Raw genomic sequence first — 19,799 nt, forward strand, 5'->3', positions numbered from 1 at the left:
TGTTAAATAAATGAATGGAACTATTAAGTTTAAAAGTAAAATGAAATAATGTATGAAGAGTAGTTAGTACAGTGCCTGGCACATAATGTGTTCAAAAAGTATCTTCTACTATTATAATTTATTATTTCTACTTTTTTCCCACCAGAATATCAAGTTCCTCAGAGCAATGACCATGTCTTTTTTTCCCCTTATAAGTCTATTCTCAGGACCTAGGACAGTTCCTGGCTCATAAGAAGTGACCACTGACTCTTTTTCTTTGAATGGATGGAAGAAAGAATATTATATGCTGGGCAACACTTTGAAACATAGTTACTAATCAAACCAACAGTAATTCTCCCAACTCAATAACCTAAAGTATTAAATTAAGCAAACATTTAAATTCCCTTTGTTCAATTATATTTATTGAGAACCTACTATACACAAAACTTGATGCTAAATGCAGCAGAAGAAGCAAAGATAAACAACAATACATATGGAACCTAAAAAAAAATGGTTCTGATGAACGTAGGGGCAGGACAGGAATAAAGACGCAGACGTAGAGAATGGACTTGAGGACATGGGAGGTGGGGGAAGGGTAAGCTGGGACGAAGTGAGAGAGTGACAGGGACATATATACACTATCAAATGTAAAATAGATAGCTAGCAGGGGGCAGCTGCATAGCACAGAGAGATCAGCTCGGTGCTTTGTGACCACCTAGAGGGATGGGACAGAGAGGATGGGAGGGAGTCGCAGGAGGGCTATACGTATATGTATACGTATAGTTGATTCACTTTGTTGTACAGCAGAAGCTAACACAACATTGTAAAGCAATTATACTCCAATAAAGATGTAAAAAAAAAACCCAAAAAACAATAGATGCAGACCCCACGAAGATAAAGATAAGACTAAGAACTTACTTGATGTGGAAATGAGGGAGTTCAGTTAGACAATGATGTCACAACTTTAAATTTGGATACCTTGGAAAATTGTGTATCAATAATTGAATGGAGAAAGAAAAATGAAGCAAGTGAATATTGAGCTATAATGTAAATAGGGGAGAAATGATTCACAGTCCATAGATCACATTTAATCTAATGTTTTCTTTTAATCTCATGGTTTAATGAAGACATATCTACAGTTTTAACAATTTCTTGATGAGTTATTATCACATAGCAAGGAAAATATACTCATGGCATTTTCTCTAAACTATTGTCTCCAAGAGGGTAACACTTTCACGAAATCTTCTAAATAATTAAGTTTAAATATAAATTTCCAGATCATAAAAAAATTGAGAGATAAAATATTTTGACTAAAAAAATCTAAAGCTACAACTCACAATGTAAGAGACACAAATATATGAAAAATAATGATGATTTTTAGGGCACCAGGAATGAAATCTTCATGCAGATATTATAACCTACTTAAAGCCAGAGAGAAGAATTTTAAAACATTTTGTATGTTTCATTTTTAAAAGGTTGCCACATCAGTTTATAGCACAATAATGAATCCCAGTTCTCAAAAATGTATGTGCTGAACTCCTGATTTTGAAGAAAGCTACAGCTGCAAAATTATTTCAGAAGCATGCACAGATTTTCCCTTCAACTACAATAAAAACAAATAATTTTTGTCTTATACTCATCAATCTTTTCTAAATGTGCAAAAGCTTGAGGAAGCCTTTCCACAATAATTATCAACTCTTAAACACAAGAATCATTTTCTCATAAAATCAAGATAAATTAACTTTTTAAACTGCTTTTATAAAATATGCCTCCCAGCTGATTATACTACAATAGTTTCTTTTCAACTAGTTCTCTTTGAATTATCATATTAAATTATGTTCACTTGATAAATATGATGTAACTTTTAAATGTATTCACTGGACCTAAATTGAAAAGCTTCTTTAATTAGCTTGGAATTTGTATCTTCCTGTAGACGGGCAGCTAACTTGCAGCACTCCACTCCCTATAGCTCTAGTTTAGTAATGATTTAAAGTCGTTAATATAAAACAGCTCTTTCAAAAAAAAAAAAAAAAGAATTGCATACTTCTGCTTCTACAGAGTCCACTTACTTTATGGATGACTCATATCTGATATTATGCTCCTGTAATCAATTCCACCAAAAATGTATTAGATAAACTAAAAAGAGAGAAAACATCTTATTCTAGTGTGATTAGGCCCACGTTTCACGCTAACTTTAAAGTACACAAAAGTCTTACTCCTTTGTCATGCTGATCAGGATAGTGAAAGAAGCAGAGTGCAGGTTACCGGGGCTGCTCAGATGCGCAAGGGCTGCCACGTACTGCTAGTTTCATTCTCACAGCGTATACCACTAGTTAAAGTACTTGAACTTGAATAAATCATTTCTCTTTTCATTATCTGAACTTTACCCAGACTTCACTGTACTAAAATAAAGAGGAAGATATCTTAATGGGAATAATTCATTTTTATATGTAAATTCAACTATTTTATTGAAGTATAGGTGATTTACAATGTTGTGTTCATTCCTGCTGTACAGCAAAGCGATTCAGTTATACATATATATATATACATTCTTTTCATATTCTTTTCCACTACGTTTTATCGCAGGATATTGAATATAGTTCCCTGGGCTATACAGTAGGACCTTGTTGTTTATCCATTCTATATATAATGCATCTGATTCACTTTTTTTAAAAAGAAACAAGACAACTCCTGCAGACTCACTTAAGGAACCAATACTCACATTAATAAAAATTAAAGATTTACAAATATGCCAGCTGATGAAAATAATTGGCATGTCCCAAACGAGAGAACCACCTTCTAAACTGATACGGCTGATATGTGCAAATACAGGCTAGTCCCTCATGGTGGACCATGTCATTAACCTGCAATTCCTCTTTGACAATGGTCCTTCTGGCCTCATAAATGACATAGAACAGAAAGAACTTGAGTATAAATACTGTACATATTAGCATATATTTTATGACTCATTTGAAGATTTATATTGTCAGAATATGAAAACACCTCATTTAACGTTATGTATTAATGAGATTACTGTATGATCTTATTATTTCTCAAAGAAATTTTTTTAATTGAATGTCACAAAAAATTAAAGAAAATGAATTTACAATGATTCAAATCCCAGAATTCTATCTATGGAAAATATTTCAATAATGAAGTGTAAACAATATGTTAAGTAAGTATGACATGGACCTGTGATCAAAATGCATCTCTAATTCTCCCTCCAAGCATCACTTTAAATTTTTCTACTCTTCCTCTGTCCCTGTATGAAAACTTTTGAAGGTTTGTGAATCTTCCACTCACTCTCAGGTAATAGACAATTCTACAGTCGCTATGAATTGCCGGCAGCCTCAAGTCAAAATTTAGGTTTTTCACTTCTCTGCAATATTGAAAAATCTAATCTCAATTTAAACCTTCTCTTCTGCTGAGGTTTGAAACCTGAAGTGGGAAAAGAATGCTTGCTTGTCTTCTCTCATCTCCCTGCTCGCTGTCTCCCCCCGCCTCTAACTGCTCTTGCATTCTCCCTAGAATGAACAGTAGGAAAATTTGGAAAGATAAGGATAGAACAGGTCTTGCTGAGCTTGATAAGTTCTTCCCTTCTGGTTCTGAAGATGTTACAGCGGAGTACATTTAATGGGGTGCTCTTGAGTCTCCTTGGAGATTCCTCTCTGCATTTCCTTGGACTAAGATAGATGTTTTCTCAGATCCCGGGCATCCAGGAAATCCAGCCTCTTTCTGCTGAGACTTTCTTGCTTTTTGCAGACTTTATGGAAGAGAATCCAAGTTGATCCCTTTCTGGCTACCTCTGCAGTGTGGTCCACATCTGCATGGGAAATACTCACGCATCCTTTGACACAACAGACTCTTGGACTGTTCTCAACACTACATCACTGACTGTCCTGGCTCTTCCAACAAAGCAGCTAAGTCAACCCTGCCCTTGCTTTTGGGTTTTTCAAGAAGATAGCATCCTCTCTGCCTCCCAATGCTCCCCAGGAGGCCTCTGAAAGCCCTTCTCACTGCAGTGGGAGTTAGTGTAACTCCACCCTACCCTTTCCCAAAGATGGGTCAGGAGCCTCACAGTAGCACAACTACTCTCACCAAAAAAATCTACTTGTCAGTCTCCCTTTCAATCCTCTGTCTGACCCTCTTTTTAAATTTTTCTGATCTTGTAAAGAGGTTAAGAGTGATGGAACAGAGTCTCTCTCCGTTCCTCTTGTAAACTCTGCATATTTGGGCCAGCAGGGGTGGGGAGGAGATCTTGTCTCACAATACTTTGGTTTCTTGACATCTGTCACACTGTCACCTGAAATGAAACTGAAGCTAGTCCATATTGTGAGTTACCGTAATAGCTTAATTACTCCCTATATGGGCAAATGGAAAAAAATAAGCAAGAAAATAATGAACTCTGATATCTGTATATAAATTGTTTTTACTCCTGAGCTTTTGTGCTATCTTAGTTTTTTAACATGAAATAAGTCTCCATGGTATTAACACCTCTGTACAGTCCATATAACATTGAATCAATTTTTCAGCTCTTTCCTTAGTGATTTGCATTAGAAGGGAAAGGATATTAAGCTTTCTGACATCTAAGCTTTGGGGCTGCCACTGAGGTTATTTTCAATTATGTATCAAGTAACAGCAGCAATGCTGTGTTGCCAATTAAATGGCTTTGATTCCCCATTTAGTGTGAATTCAAAGCTCAAATACAGATATAACCAGGCATGATAGAGCTGAAATCCAACAGGGGTCCTGCGAATCATGGGATTTAGTTTAAATAGCTATGTTTTGAACTCTCCCCTTCATTCTATTCAGCAATTAGTGACCATTAAAACCAAGAATCAAAATGTGCTAATACCAGGGAGTACAGGAAAATAAATGGAGATGTCACCAACATTTATTACAGCCTGGAATTATTTACTTATTTGATTAATTGTTTATTTCCTGTCTAGATCACCAAAATGTATATGCAAAGAGGGCAGACACCTTGTCTTTCTTATTTGTCATGTATTTCCAAGTAATTAGAAGAATAATTTCTAGCACAGAGGAGGCATTTGGTAAATATTTCATTTGATTGAAATGGGTTGAAGAATGAATAAATTAATGAAAAATAATTTTTTGAGTGAATACTGCAGTTAATTCTAGAATGGAGATTTAATTTTTTATGTTTTCCAGTTAATGACCAACTCTAAATCATCTAGACACTGATTTTTTTTTTTACTATAACCATAGAACTTTAATTTTTAATTCATTCCCAGAGCTTAAAAAAATAGATTTTACTGTGAAGAAAAGAGGAAAGAGAAATGAAAGGTGATTAAAACAAATACTTCTTTCACATTAGCTGGAAAACAACATCTAGAGAATAATAATGTCAGAGGTCAGGCACAGTAGCTGTATTAATTTCCTAGGGCTACTGTAACAAAATACTACAAATCATCTGGCTTAAAACAACAGATTCTTATTGTCTCACACTTCTGGAGACTAGAAATCCAAAATCGAGGTATTGGCAGGGTTGGTTCCCTCTGGAGGCTCTGAATCTGTTCCATGACTCTCTCCTAGGTTCTGGTGTGTAAGTAGGTCCTGGTGTTACTTGGCTTGAAGCTACTTAACTCTAATATCTGCCTCCATCTTCATGTGTCTTTCTTTTCTCTGTGTCTCAAATTTCCTTTCCTTTCTCTTATAAGGACATCAGTCATTAGATTTGGAGCCCACTCTAAATCCAGGATTGTCTTATTCGAGATCCTTAATTTAATAACATCTGCAAAAACCTTATTTCCAAATAAGGTCATAATCATAGTTACCGGGATTTAAGAAGAACATCTCTCTTGGGAAGACACAATTCAATCCTCTACAGTAACTTTCAGGTATTGGCCAATGGAAGCCAATACTAATCCTCTTCAGAACTATAAATCCAGTTAAGTTCACCTTTTTTCCCAGTCTTGGTCTCTGAACCAAGTGCTCTGATTTCTCCACGTATAGGTTCAGGTGCATTCCAAATCCCTGACTAATCGAGGCATGATTTGGTCCTTCCTGTGAGACCGAATCCTGCCTGTGAATGCCTGACACACTGGGACAATGACCACTTGCCTTTCCAGCCCCGAAGTGTCAATTCCTGCCCTCTGGGTGCCGTATCACTTCCTTTAGCATCCTGTCTAAATCATGACAGAGGTACACTGAGCTTTGCTCACCTGTAGTTTTTTTCCCTGCTCACCATCCCAGCCTGTGGTTCAACATAGAGGACACATTTCCTATGAGGTATGCAAACCCCATCTGCCCTGTGTTGTCAGGAAAAACCATGATGTCTTGTATATTCAACTGCCCTTAAAGCAACACACTGCTCTGATGTTTCTTCTTCATTGAGCTAAGAAGTTGCCTGAAATTCAACATTAAAGTGTTTGAGCCTCAAATGTGTTCTTAGAGAATATGTCTGCCAGAAGAGAGAGAAGAGTGCCGTGAGGAATCAGGGACAACACAAACCTGGGAACTAACTAGTGGGCTCTAGCGGAGGATCTGCCTTTCTCAAATGTTTTCCTACATCTGACCCGCCTTCAGTCCAGCCATTATCACTAGTAATTTTTAATGCCTTTTCCCTCAGTTATCTCAATGTGATGGTGAGCATGGAAGAGGCAGAATGTCAGTTTCCCCAAAGTTCAATTAGTATTATTTTACTTCATGTATAATATTGCAGGCCCTCCCTATAGAAATTTTAGGATGATAAATTGATCTAGCACATGTTCTTTGAGGTTTGTGGAAAAAGAGCCTAACAGATGTGAAATTCAGCTGGACGTGGATAGGCACCATGTTCTTCTGGTTAACACGCTGACCTGGGCAGGGAGACTGGTCACTCTGTTCCGAGTAAGCTACTGAACAGTTTTGTGAGTTCAGACTATTGGAAACTTAGCTTCCTCCATCAATATAAACCAGCACAGAGATTAGATTCCTCTGAACTCTAAAAGGTATAGTTATAATTGTTAGACAGGATTCAACACAACAGAAAGATTCATCACAAAAAGAAAAGAGAATTGAAGTAGAGATCTGCTGACTCTACACAGTAGCAGTCATTAGTTACACTTCCCTATATGTTGACACTTGATGCTGGAATGGCCATTCTGTCACCAAACTGAAACTAGAACCTTGTATTCATTAAATTGAGAGCTGAGATCCCAAATGCTGGTAGTCTGTCAGATCTTAAAAATTAATAATTTCAAATCAAATTCCAGCTGTTCTTGAAAAATTAGGAACTCCCCATTACTGAGCATGCAGTTTCATGAGGCATTAAACCACTGAAGCTGAATGCAGCTCTCCGCATTAGACAGAGCACAGGATTTCTAGTTTGCCACAGTCCTCACAACTCCCTCTTGTTTCCCTGAGGCTGTAGCTGAAAATCAATTGCTATGCCTGTGCTATTTTTCCCACACTTTTCCCAATGTTTCAGGCATTTACAATACAAACCTGGCCCCTAGAAATCTGCAAATTTGAAATTTGCAGCTGTGGTGTAGCATCCCCAGAGTCCCCCTAAATGAAGGTATGTCCGTATTGGTCGTCAAGCATTTTCTGTGGAAGGATGGATCCTTTAGAACCTAGACTTCTAGAGGGAGGATAGACCTTGATTGTAAGCCTCTGCTCACAGCCCTAGATACTGAATTGTGGACTTTCACTCAGCAAGCACTTGGCCCATGTATGGAGCACTTCCTAGGTGCCAGGAACTGTGTGAATCCAGAATTTCTGTGTCAAAATATTCCATCCATGAAGACTTTGATAGTGCTCTGGAAACAACAATATGGGGCTGGGTAACAACAGGAATTTAGGCTTACCTTCCTCATACAGCTTCCTCTTCAACCTGAGCCTCTCCCCATCTTTTGCTCAAGACTGCCACAAGAGTAGAGGGCCTCTATAGCACTTTGGAAATACACTTTGTTGCATATACTTACTTTTGTCTCAAGATTGGATCTCTTCTTCTGTGTTGTAGACGACGAAGTCCATGTCCTTTGGGCAGACTGTGTAACGGGTCACTTAGGCTTTTGCAGACTTTGAAAGATCAGGCAGGATTGATTGGTTTGCAATGCAATACCTCAAGCTGACCAAGGATAAAGTTTCACCTATGAAACAAATATCAAATCAATTTTTAGATGTTCCTTAGCTAAATCTTGCTCATAGCAGGCTTTTCATATTCTTTCAGCTCCCTCAGTTGCTTTTGAGATTTTTCCATACCAGGGCAGAAGAAAAGTAAAATCAATTCTAAAATCATGACTCAGAATGAACCAGTTCTGCCCCCACATGAGGGGAGAAAGAAGGGAGGGGGCAATGAAGATGCAACATGTTGGGATAACTGGATACAATATAATCAGTTTTTCAAGAATTTACCAAGTTATTATCCAAGGAATGATGTTCCCCTTCCCTTGTGTGAACATTCCCCTTCCCTTGTGGGATGTTTCCCTTCCCTTGTGTGTCTACCATTAGTAGACACTTAAAATGGTGTACATATTGTATAAGTTATGAAGTTTTTGAGGTGGGAGCAATAGTTAGAACCACAAGACTTTGTTTGCACAGACAAATGATATGATGAAGTAAGACAGTTGTCTAAATGTACCATTTTAATGATTTGTATAGCTTGTTCAACTGATGGAGAGAATATTAGCTTCATAACCTGATAGAAGCATAGGTCAAAAAACTGAGAGTTTTAAAACAGCTGAAATGATCTCTGACTTCATCAATATTCCTTTAACCTTTGCTGGGAAAGCTATATGATTCATCACAATCTAGAGAGTTTCCATTAGAATCAGCCTTTACCTTGAGACCTCAGACTCCTGGAATGTATTTGACTTTCTCTCCTATTTATTCTAAATAAACTTTGTTGATAAGAGAGATTATAAAGAGGATCTCTATTTGCTATTGTAATCAAAATTTCATCTTGGTCTACAAATTCCTAACTCAGCTATCAACTGTTCACAGTAGCCTTCTATTGGTCAAGCTATCATTGTGTTAATCTTAATTACCCCACGTGTCAAACTCCAAATACAAAATATATATTCAGCCTAGGTCTTATTTAAAAAAAAACAAACAAGCAGTAAACAAATATCAAACTCTAAATCAATGGTGCATGTGCAGAGGTGCTTAGGGGTGAAGTCTGAAACCTACTTTTAAGAACATTAAAAAAAAAAAAAAGATGGATTGATGGATGGCTAGAGGAATGATGGACATATGTGTGATAAAGCAAATATAGCAAAAGCTGAACTGCAGAATCTAGGTAGTGGGGATAGGCAATGCACAATTCTTTCAACTTTTCTGTATGTTAAAAAATTATCATAAGAAAATGTGAAAGGAAAAATTCACTTGAGGTATGATATTAAAATATTGAATAACTGGATAATATGGGCACTGACCAACCAGAACAAATGTTGGCAGGAACAGGCCAGTTATCTGCATTGAATCACCCCTATTATTTGTGCTGAAATCTAGGAATTCTGGGGAATACAAGAGATATAATTATAAGATACTAGGCCCTGATCTCTGAGAACTGACACTTTTATGGGGGATAAAGGTGTATACAGTAGCACAGGCAAAAATAAAATTCACACAACATGAGTGCATTAGTCAGGGTTCTCCAGAGAAACAGAACCAATAGGATATATACAGATATATTTATGAGAGGAGATTTTTTTTTTACAGGAATTGGCTCACGTGGTTATGGAGGCCAGGAAGTCCCACAATCTGTCATCTGAAAGCTGGAGGACCAGGAAAGCTAGTGGTGTAATTCAGTCCGAGTTCAAAGGCCTGAGAATTGAGAAGCTGATGGTGTTAAGTCTGGTTTGAGTCCAAAAGCCAAGAATCAGGAACACTGATGTCCAAGCACAGGGAAAGATGGATGCCCCAGTTCAAGCAAAGAGAGCAAATTCACCCTTCCTCCACATTTTTGTTCTAATCAGGCATTCAGCCAATTGGATGATGCCCACCTGCACTGGTGAGGGTGGATCTTCCTTACTCAGTCTACGGATTCCATTGCTAATCTCTTCCTGAGACATCCTCACAGACACACCAGAAATATCTTATCCACTATCTGGGCATCTCGTAAACCAGTCAGGTTGACACATCCATCATCATGAGAAAATGAAATTCTTTTGTTTTTAATTAATTTGTCTTTCCTCCTGAGCCCCTAAAATCGGCAGCAGAATAGAAACAACTTTCATCAGGTTTTTAACTTTATTGTCATCTGATTATCTTAATGCTTCCTTTATGATGGTAAAGCTCTTTCTTAGAAAAATAATAAGATAAGTTTTGTCCCAGACTTCTTGGTCTTCTCTCCATCTCTCTGGCTCCTCTTCAAAATTATGCTTGAATGTACGTGCCAGTGGAAGGGAGGTGTGTGTCTCCCACCACCTCACAGTGGAGAGAATGAGCCAGTCTCTCTCCAGGCACTGCATCTCTGGCCCTCTGGTCTCCAAGGCAATGCTGTTATTTTACTGCTGCCTGCTTTATTTGCATTTACAATTGAATCCAACAACTGTGACAGCTTAGAAAATCTGCTCTACTTAGGGCTCCAAAGAGTTCCCTGTGCCAGTGGACCCCACACTGGCTTTCAGCTTCCCCTCAAACCCTGCAGTGGAGCCTGCAGTGACTACTTGGTTTCACCTATGCACAGTGGAACCAACTGCTGCCCAGCAAAGTTCAACTTCAAGGCCTCCTCTCACCTAAGCAAATGACACTGCCAAGTTGCCTTTACCAAGAGATAATGCACTGGCACCCAGGTAGGTAGAACATCCTGTGCAGAGACCTCCTTCGGGAGGCCCACCCTTTTCCAGCACGTGTCCCCTTCTGCCATCTGCAGCCTCTGAGGGTCTGGAAGAGTGAGGAGACCAGGTATTGGAGCCACATGCTTTATTACCTCCCTCAAGCTTTTTTTTTCTCCTAGCAATGAGGGTGTATTAGTTTCCTATCACTGCTGTAACAAATTACCACAAACATAGTGGCTTTAAACAACATCCATTAATTATTTCATAGTTCTATAGATCAGAAGTCTGGGCACAGTGTGGCTTAGTGAAGACTTCCACTTAGAGTCTTACAAGGACTAAATACAGGTATCATCATACTGTGTTCTGTTCTGGAGGCTCTAGGGAAAAACCACCTTCCAAGCTCTTTCAGGTCATTGGTTAAGTGCAGCTCCTGCTGTTGTAGGACTGAGGTCCTGGCTGGCTGTCAGCAGGGATGGTCCTTTGCTTCCACAGGCTGCCTGCATTCCTTCTCATGGGTTCCACGTGACTTCCCTCCAGCAACAGCAGAGGGAGAGTTGCTCTCACACTTCAGATCTCTCCCCTTCTGCTGCATCTCTCTGTCTTCCTCTGCTGCTTCTAGCCAGGGAAAAGTTCTCTGCTTTTACAGGCTCGTGTGATGAAACTGAACCACCTGGATAATCCTGGATAATATCCCGATTTAAGATCTATAACATATTCACATTTCCAGGGATTAGTGTTTGGACATCTTTGGCAGGGGGAGGGTATTCTGCCTACTATGGTGGGGGGTTATTAATGACTTCCTCTTCCTGGATGAACCTCTGTTAGGTAAAACACTTTGATCTAATTACCTAGCCTATTATTGATATGTTACATGAAAGCCAAAAAAAATATTGGTACAACAGTTTTGACCTATTGCACATATAAGAAAAATGAGGCTCACAGAATTTAATTGTCTTGCTCTCACAATCTGAATATTCAGTGTCTGTCTGTGATGAGCCACATAAACAATATTCAGGACATTTTTTTTCCACATTCTCCCTCTTTTGGTATGTGGAGTCATTTTTTCAGTTCTGATGACATCCTGAAGACAGCCCCTAGGAACTAATGATGTCTATTTTTAACGCCATGGTACAAGATCAATCCAGTTAAGCAACATGGGCCTCTGGCAGGCACTGGCTTCTTAGGTTCCCACTTTACCTGTGGTGCTGACGTTCTTGGGGACCTGGAAGATCTCTATCTATGATGAACATAAACATCAAAAAGTAAAGAGAAGAAAAAGAAGTCATTTTAGCCAAGGCAGGAAAGTTTGTCACAAATCCAACTGTTTTCTTCCTGAGTTTCCTCTTACTTTAATAGAGAGGCATGCTATCCACAAGAGGCTGAATTCTAGAGCATGAGTCCTGGTTTACATAATTTATCTCCTAACCTATTTTATAATTTTAGAGGAGTCAGGCAATATACAGAAAAATGTGACCAATTTAGACAATATGGCAAAACATGCCATTTGGTCTCATTTATCATAATAGGACTTTAAAAGGATACTCATGAACCACTTAGAACCCATGAGTTAGCTAAGCAGAACAAGTGGTTTTGAATAAGATCTACCCTTAAATCATTTAGTGCCTTGCTGCATCATGAAAAGCAAATACTGAAAAAAAGAAAAACCTCTGAGAGTCATAACAATCAACTTCTCAGAAAAACAATTTCACCCCTGCTTAAAGGGCTTGCAAGGTCAAGAGGACCACCTTTATTCTAAGTTCCAATCCCTCTGCGATACGTAGGTGCATTTCTCCCCCGGCTCTATGACAGGGGAACGGAACCTGTTTGGCCACCTTCATCCTCCCGTGTAACAGTCTCCAGCTAGTGTGTTAACTAACTCTGGGCACTCTGTCCAGCAGAAGAAAGAAGCTGTCCACAGCCAATTTTGAGGCAAGAACACTGAACACAGAGCAAGAGCAAAAGGTTTTGCTTTGGAAAAAAAAATGGTCTGAATATTGTTTATGTGACTCATCACAGACAGACACTGAATATTCAGATTGTGAGCAAGAGGGTCAGGTTTGTGCAGTGGGCGGGTCTGCACGTTCAGACACGGTCAAGCCCGATCTAGCCTTCTGCCCACGGGCTTCAAGCCCCTTTCATGGAAGAATACAGTGGAGAGGGAGTCACATCCTCCAACACGCCCCTCACAGTAGACAATGGAACTACAGACTGGGATCTCTTAATGGTTTATGAATCATTGCTCTTCTGTGAACACAGGAGACTGAGACCTATAGTGAAGAGACTGTTTTGAACACCAAACGCAGCCGGCACAACCTCTCCTAAGAGGCAGAGACTCTACTAATGGAATCTCTCAAAACCACTAAAGACACCGCCAGCATCCTACTTCAGGATCCACGTGCTCACATTATGAACCAAGGGTACAGAAGGTATCAGTGGTACATGTGATTTCCACTGAACCACATCATCACAGCTACCTTAACATCATTTTTGCTGACCACTGATACAGCTCTTGTCACAATACATCAAAATTATTCATTTAAATCATAATTATAATAAGTTAAACTTTATATATGTTATCTCAGTTCATCCATACAGTAACCTGAAGAAGTAGACACCATGATTGTCCTATGTTATAGGTGAGGAAACTGAGCAGGGGTGAGGTTAAGCCATTCCCCTCAGATCACACAGCGTCTGCTAATCCGGATCCACCTCCAGAGCCCAGCCCTTGAATTCTCTGCTAATAATACCTGCAGTGGCCTGCTTTTCCTGCCAGGCAGCAAGCTCACTGAGGGCGTAGGCTGCTTACTACACACCTCTGCATCCTCCATGACTGACATATAATAGCTGCTTAGAAAATGATAAATAAATGTCACATGAATAGTCCCACGTCTTGTCCAACACAGTCCACTGATCCTTCTGGCTAAAACATACTTTCTTTAAGGTCATGGACCAAGACTCATTCGTAGGAAGAACAGACTGAGGAGATGGTAAGTGGAATCTGGTCAAGTGGCCAATAACATTCCTTGAACTGGCTATATTACTGGTTACTTGCCCTTATAAGCTATTGGAGGTCAGGGTGACAAACTCATTTGGCAAAGTTTCCTTGACTCAGTATTATTTTATTATATATAACATATGAGTTATTAATCAATCTATAATTTACTTACATTTATACTGAACCAGGTAAGACCTACATAATCATTGTCTAACAAGTATTACTATTTTCTTCATTACTCAATTGGGAGATGAATTTTGGGGGAAAAAATTCAAATATAGAAGTACACACAGGAAAAGATCAAATCCTCTACATTCTCTGTGTTTTCCTCCCAGAGGTAATGACTATAAACAACTGACTATGTATCTTGCTTTGCATTTGTATACAACTTTTCTCCCAAATAAACGAGATTACATAAACTGTTGCACTGAAACTAGATTAAGTTCTGTAACAAAGTAAGAAAGAGGATGGAAGTATAACACTGTGTCTCAGCAAAGGCTGCTTGTAGAGTAGGTGGGGCTCACACTCCCACCCTCCACTCCCACCTGTTCTGAGGGATTCCCCACTTCTCATAGACTTGGGGGACCTCCAAGCTTTGTGAGTCTTTGTAAGTCTCTATTAGGAAATTAGGAGCAGATTCGTTTGCTAATAAGCTCAAAATCTGGTGCATCCTTCATACTGATCAGTTATTGCTTAAGTAGTGAAAGTGAGAGTAATTTTAATTGAGTCCACACTTTCCGTTTTCAGACCAAGCCTTAAAGACTGGTCTTGCTTGGGATTGCTTGTTGATTTTTATTCAAAATAAATCTTGGGCATCTTTCTATTCTTCTTAAAAATTGAGTAATATTCTCAAGTATGACTGTTCCATACCATAATTAGTATTTCCCTTTTGATGAAGGAGATTTAGGCTCTTGCAAGATTTTTGCTATTAGAAACACTACTGTGATACATTTCCTATAAAAGTTGTAGGACTTACTGTAGAAAAAAAGTTCAAAATGTGTATTAAAATACCTTAAAAAGGTAACTGTTATGTATGGATGGCGTGGTTGCATCCCCCCAAAATTCATATGTTGAAACACCTCAAATGAGATGGTGTGTTAGTAGGTGGAGCCTTTGGAGATAATTAGATTTAGATGAGGTTGGAAGGGTGAAGCCCCCACAAGGAATTAGTGTCCTTATTAGAAGAGAAAGACTAGAGCTCTCACGTTTTCTCTGCCATGTGAGAATACAGCAAGAAGGCATTGTCTGCAAACCAGGAAGAGTGACTTTACCGGGAACAGAATGAACTGGCACCTGGATCTTTGCCTTCCCAGTCTCTAGAACTGTGAGAAATAAATTTCTGTTGTTTAAGTCACCTAGTCAATGGGATTTTTGTTTTAGCAACCTGAAATAAGACAGACATCCCATCTGAAAAATATAATTGCTGATACTATCTTAAAATATTTATTTACTTTGAATCATTTTCCCAAGTATATAAAATATTAGTTTATATGTTTGGCTAATGCTGTATATTTGATTGTGTATCGTGCTTTGTATTACACTTAACATTCTATCATAACATTATCTCAATCTATTATTTATTAAAAACATGATTTTTAAAGGTTGCCCACTGCATCACGTGTATGTAACAAAATTTATTTACCTGTTCTTCTATTTTGGCCATTTACACTGTTTCCAATTTTCAGTTATAAACAACGGTCAAATGAATATTGTAGTAAGTCAACCTGTAAGGTAGGTAATGTTATAATGAACATTTTATAGATAGAGACCATGAGCCACAGGAAGGCTAAGAAGCTTGCTTAATAGAACAAGTATATGGAATAGAGAAAAAGAGGAAAGAATGATAACTGTTGTTTCACACTATTTACCCTCTCTGCCTCAATTATTTTACTACCTCACAACAGGATTATTAGGATCAAATGAAAAAATGTTGAAATTACTTTGAAAGAGAATATTATCATGGAGCACTTATAATGTCCAGATGTAATAGGGAATAACAAATCTGACTCCATATTAGATCTGCTTCTTTTACCTTAACCTTTGTTTTCTATTGCTTTCATTACAAGTTAATCACTAAAGGGATGTTGTCTATAGCTTAATGTACACATAAGCCTGTCTCCAACCCCCATGCCTGAATGTAAAACTAATATACCTTTGTTCAGCTCACAGGAAACATCCTGACCCAGCCCACCTGTGAATGGCTGCAGGAAAGGAGAAATTAACACATCCCCTCCTGGATGTGGGCTGAAACCAGATATTTGCAACAACTTATGGCCTTTTTACTTTACCTCCTCACCTTCCCCTTTCTTTGTTCTATAAAAGAAACTAGCATTCAGACCTCAGGAAGATGGTTCTCTAGGACATTAGTCCACCATCTTCTTGGACTCCCAGCTTTTCAAATAAAGTCATTATTCTTTGCTCCAACACCTCATCTCCTGATTTATTGGCCTGTCATGTGGCAAGCAGGATGAGCTTGGACTCAGTAACACAGATATTAAGTTAAAAATGAAGGTGAAGCTCTACTCGAGGAAAAGAGTCAAATATAATGTAACTATTACTTAACAAATTTCCATGCTGTGGGAGTTTACCTGAAGATGACAAAAATGTGTTACTGTGTGAAAATAAATAAATTTGCATTGGATAGTTAGAAAATTGACTGTTCTTACTCTTATTTTATACTTCCTTGGTAATTCCTTTTTATATGTGAGTTGATTCCCTAGGGGGAAAAAATGTGTGCTAGAGTTCTTATCTGATTTATTAACAGTTTACTTTTTAAAGTGGAATTCATATTTGTATAATTGTGAATGACCTTTATGAGTTTTAAATCTCTTTGCATCATTCATGAAAGATAAGTCTAAGGCTGCATATGGTTTTGGTGGCTTAGGTTCAATAAGGTGTTGAACCTCATGAAAGTGTTTCTCGTAAATAAAAAAAAAAATCATGGAATTAATATAGAGTTCAATTTATTAACTATTAATACTAGGGGTAATACCAGGTAATACCTTTGGACTGCTACCTAGGGGCACTATTGTCTCGTAAATTCAAAGAAACAGAACAAAAGGGAAAGGGAAGGAGAAAAATATAAGTTGAATAGAAAAAAAAAAAAAATCAGAATGAACAGTAAGGAGGATTAAAGAGGTAGACATGAATAAGACATTGCCAAAAACTTGCAGCAAGTTACACTAAATGTAGCAAGGTTTATATGTTACCTATGTTTTTGAGTAAAGATTTCAAGAAAAATGTAAATTTGGGTTTGGAAATTATAAAGCAGTACACTCAATACAAGCTGTATATTATATCTCTTCAACAAGTAAATCATGATCAATAGAAGATCTTACACATGCTTTATAATCAATATTTCAGCCCCACCTACCATAGCCATGAAAGCTATCTTTTCTCAATTCTAAGGAGAGGATCTTTAGCAGAAAAGTGATTCTGTTTAGAAGTGGTAACTCCACCCATTCCCCCAAATGGTGCTAGAGTCAGTTCTTCTGAGGCTGAATATTCCACCTACCATAACTTGATTCTAACTCCTTATTCCAATTTCCACCCCCTTCCAACCATCATTCTCCTAATCAGAAATATCATAAGAAATCAAAGCATTGCTGATGCCTTCAGAAATCCTGACATATCAAGTGGATTTTCTTCAGTTCCAAGGTATAGAAATCCCTGCTCAAACTAGCTTAAAACTGTAAAAGAAATCATTGTCCCATATTACTGAAGATCCAAAGGAAGTTCTAAATTCAGGAGAGGCTTGATCCAGGAGTTCCAAGGAGGCCACAAAAACTCAGTTCTCTGCACCTTTGCTCTACTATCAACGGTACCCACTTCATCCCTGAACTCTCCAAAGAGGCCTAGCAGTTTCTCTGGGCTCTACTCTGGTGATAGCAAGTTTACAGAGTTCCAAACCATGCATCCTCACATTATACCAACCATGGGGAGAGAAAAAACATCTACGTTCCAGAAATATCAGTAAACATCTCCTTGTGTCTCATGAACTCTGACTGGGTTGTTGCCAACTTCAGAACTGGCCAGAAGAATGAGATTTGTTGATTGCATTTAGTCACTTAGGACTCAAAGCCATAATTTGGAGTGGAGTGGACACTAGTCAAACACGTGACTGTTATTGGGAAGTATTCAGTATCCCAAACCAAAGTTGAGCTTTTCTTATATAAGAGGTTGATTGGATACTAGGCAATAATAGCAACAACACTCCCACAATAGCTGCTGTACATAATGGTTTAGAAGAGGGAAGATAGTAAAGGGAAAAAGGGTAATGATATCATGATAGCACATAAGATCCAGAAGTTGTTCTAAGGTCTGTACAACAGAACAGATCGAGAAAGAGTTAAATCATACAACCTCACACATCAACAAATACAATCTTAGAAAAAGCACCCTAACTTTCACTTACCTGGGTTGCATATACCCATGAAAAATGTGTAATGCCATTTTCCTCATCCTTACTGAAGTTAATCAATTTTGAAAGAGCACTGATTAAAAGTTACAAAAATTGGAAGAAAGATATGATCTTCAGAAAACATTTCAAACATACATTAATATAGCAACAAACCTCCTAAAAAGCAGATAGTGATACATAATGCAGACGTTCTTAGTCCTATGAAACATGAGAGGAAAAAAATTCAGGCCCACTCTAAATGGAACACAAATTTATTGTAGGAGGCAGATTTTATTGCTACTTTGAGAGAGCTGTTATTGTCTAGCACGTCAGCTCTCCCATCTCCCACAACACATCTTTGTCACTGCACCGTCACTCAAAATATGAAAAATCATAGACCTCAAAATATTTAGAAATCTGTAGTTTGTTGGCAGTGCATTAGAAGACAACATATTTAATAAGATCAGAAAATCCAACAAAAGTCAGTACTTCTCCAAATCAGAAAGTGGCAATGTTTTCTCTGCAGGTACTGAGAGGTTGGCATCACACCAATCAACCCTTAGGCTCAGGTGCCCCCAAGAGTTGACTTTCGACAATTCCAATCTATTACACTGCTCAGCTTCTTTCCTACCTTAGAAATCCGCCATCTAACCCAAGGGCCTGAAGGGTTCATGATACAAGTGCATAGGACTTAGCCTGTTGCCTCAGAGCACATTGACACAAGAAATTATGGACTAAAAAATATGTGACATTGACTGCAAAAGATATTTCAACTCATTTATTTATTTAATAGACAATTACTGAGTATATTTTTGTGCCAGATATTATGATATGCAATAGAAATATAAACCATGAGTAATAAAGTTTAGTGAAGGATAGTGACAAAACTACTGTGTGATACAGTCTAGATCTGTGATTGAGAATTGAGACAGGAGCTAGGTTTATGGGATCAGAGAGAAAGAGAAGCCAATCCAGAATGGCCAGGTCTAGGGTCAAAGGAAGGAAGGAATGCAAAGAATGGGGGAGGCTGGAAAAATACATTTTGATGAGCACGAACTTAAGATGAGTACTTCAAGCAGGTGTATTCAAGGGTCTTTGCAGTGTGGGTGGGGGTGAGGGATAAGTTAGGAGTTCGGGATTAACACATCCACACTACTAGATAAAAAAAATGGATAACCAACAAGGACCTACTGTATAGCACAGGGAACTCCACTCAGTACTCTGTAATGACCTATATGGGAAAAGAATCTGAAAAAGAATGGATATATGTATATGTAGAACTGAATCACTTTGCTGTACACCTGAAACTAACACAACATTGTAAATCAACTATACTCCAATATAGAATAAAAATTATAATAATTTTTTTTAAAAAAGAGTCTTTGTAACTAGCTAATGTAAATAGGTATTTCCTAAAAGTGCACTTTCAAACCTTTATGCCAATAATCGGAAACTATTAAGTACTATACCTAGGGCAATCATTTGTCAGCACTGATATATACCTGCTGTTACAACAATATTTATTAATGGCACCCCCTTTCATCCTCAAAAGCATCCTGGTTTAGACGATAACTTGTATAGTTACCTTACTTTAACAAAATATCAGTGGGACCTTTTGTCACTCCACGATTTAAGTAAATTTGCCTAGAAGCCTCTCCCTTCCCTCACACTGTCTTGGCCTTTGGAAGCCCAAATCTCT

General features: G+C 38.1%; 1 long non-coding RNA gene across 5 annotated transcripts in view; it reads right to left on the reverse strand.

Moving 5' to 3' along the window:
* Nucleotides 1–19,799, reverse strand: part of LOC132362225 (uncharacterized) — a 745,765-nt gene that overhangs the window by 598,227 nt on the left and 127,739 nt on the right. For all 5 annotated transcript variants that reach the window (XR_009502307.1, XR_009502304.1, XR_009502305.1 and 2 more), the window contains exon 3: nucleotides 7,908–8,075. This is a non-coding gene — a long non-coding RNA (uncharacterized LOC132362225). The remainder of the gene's footprint in view (nucleotides 1–7,907; nucleotides 8,076–19,799) is intronic.

This window comes from Balaenoptera ricei, chromosome 3 (genome assembly GCF_028023285.1).
Source record: "Balaenoptera ricei isolate mBalRic1 chromosome 3, mBalRic1.hap2, whole genome shotgun sequence".
NCBI lineage: Eukaryota > Metazoa > Chordata > Mammalia > Artiodactyla > Balaenopteridae > Balaenoptera > Balaenoptera ricei.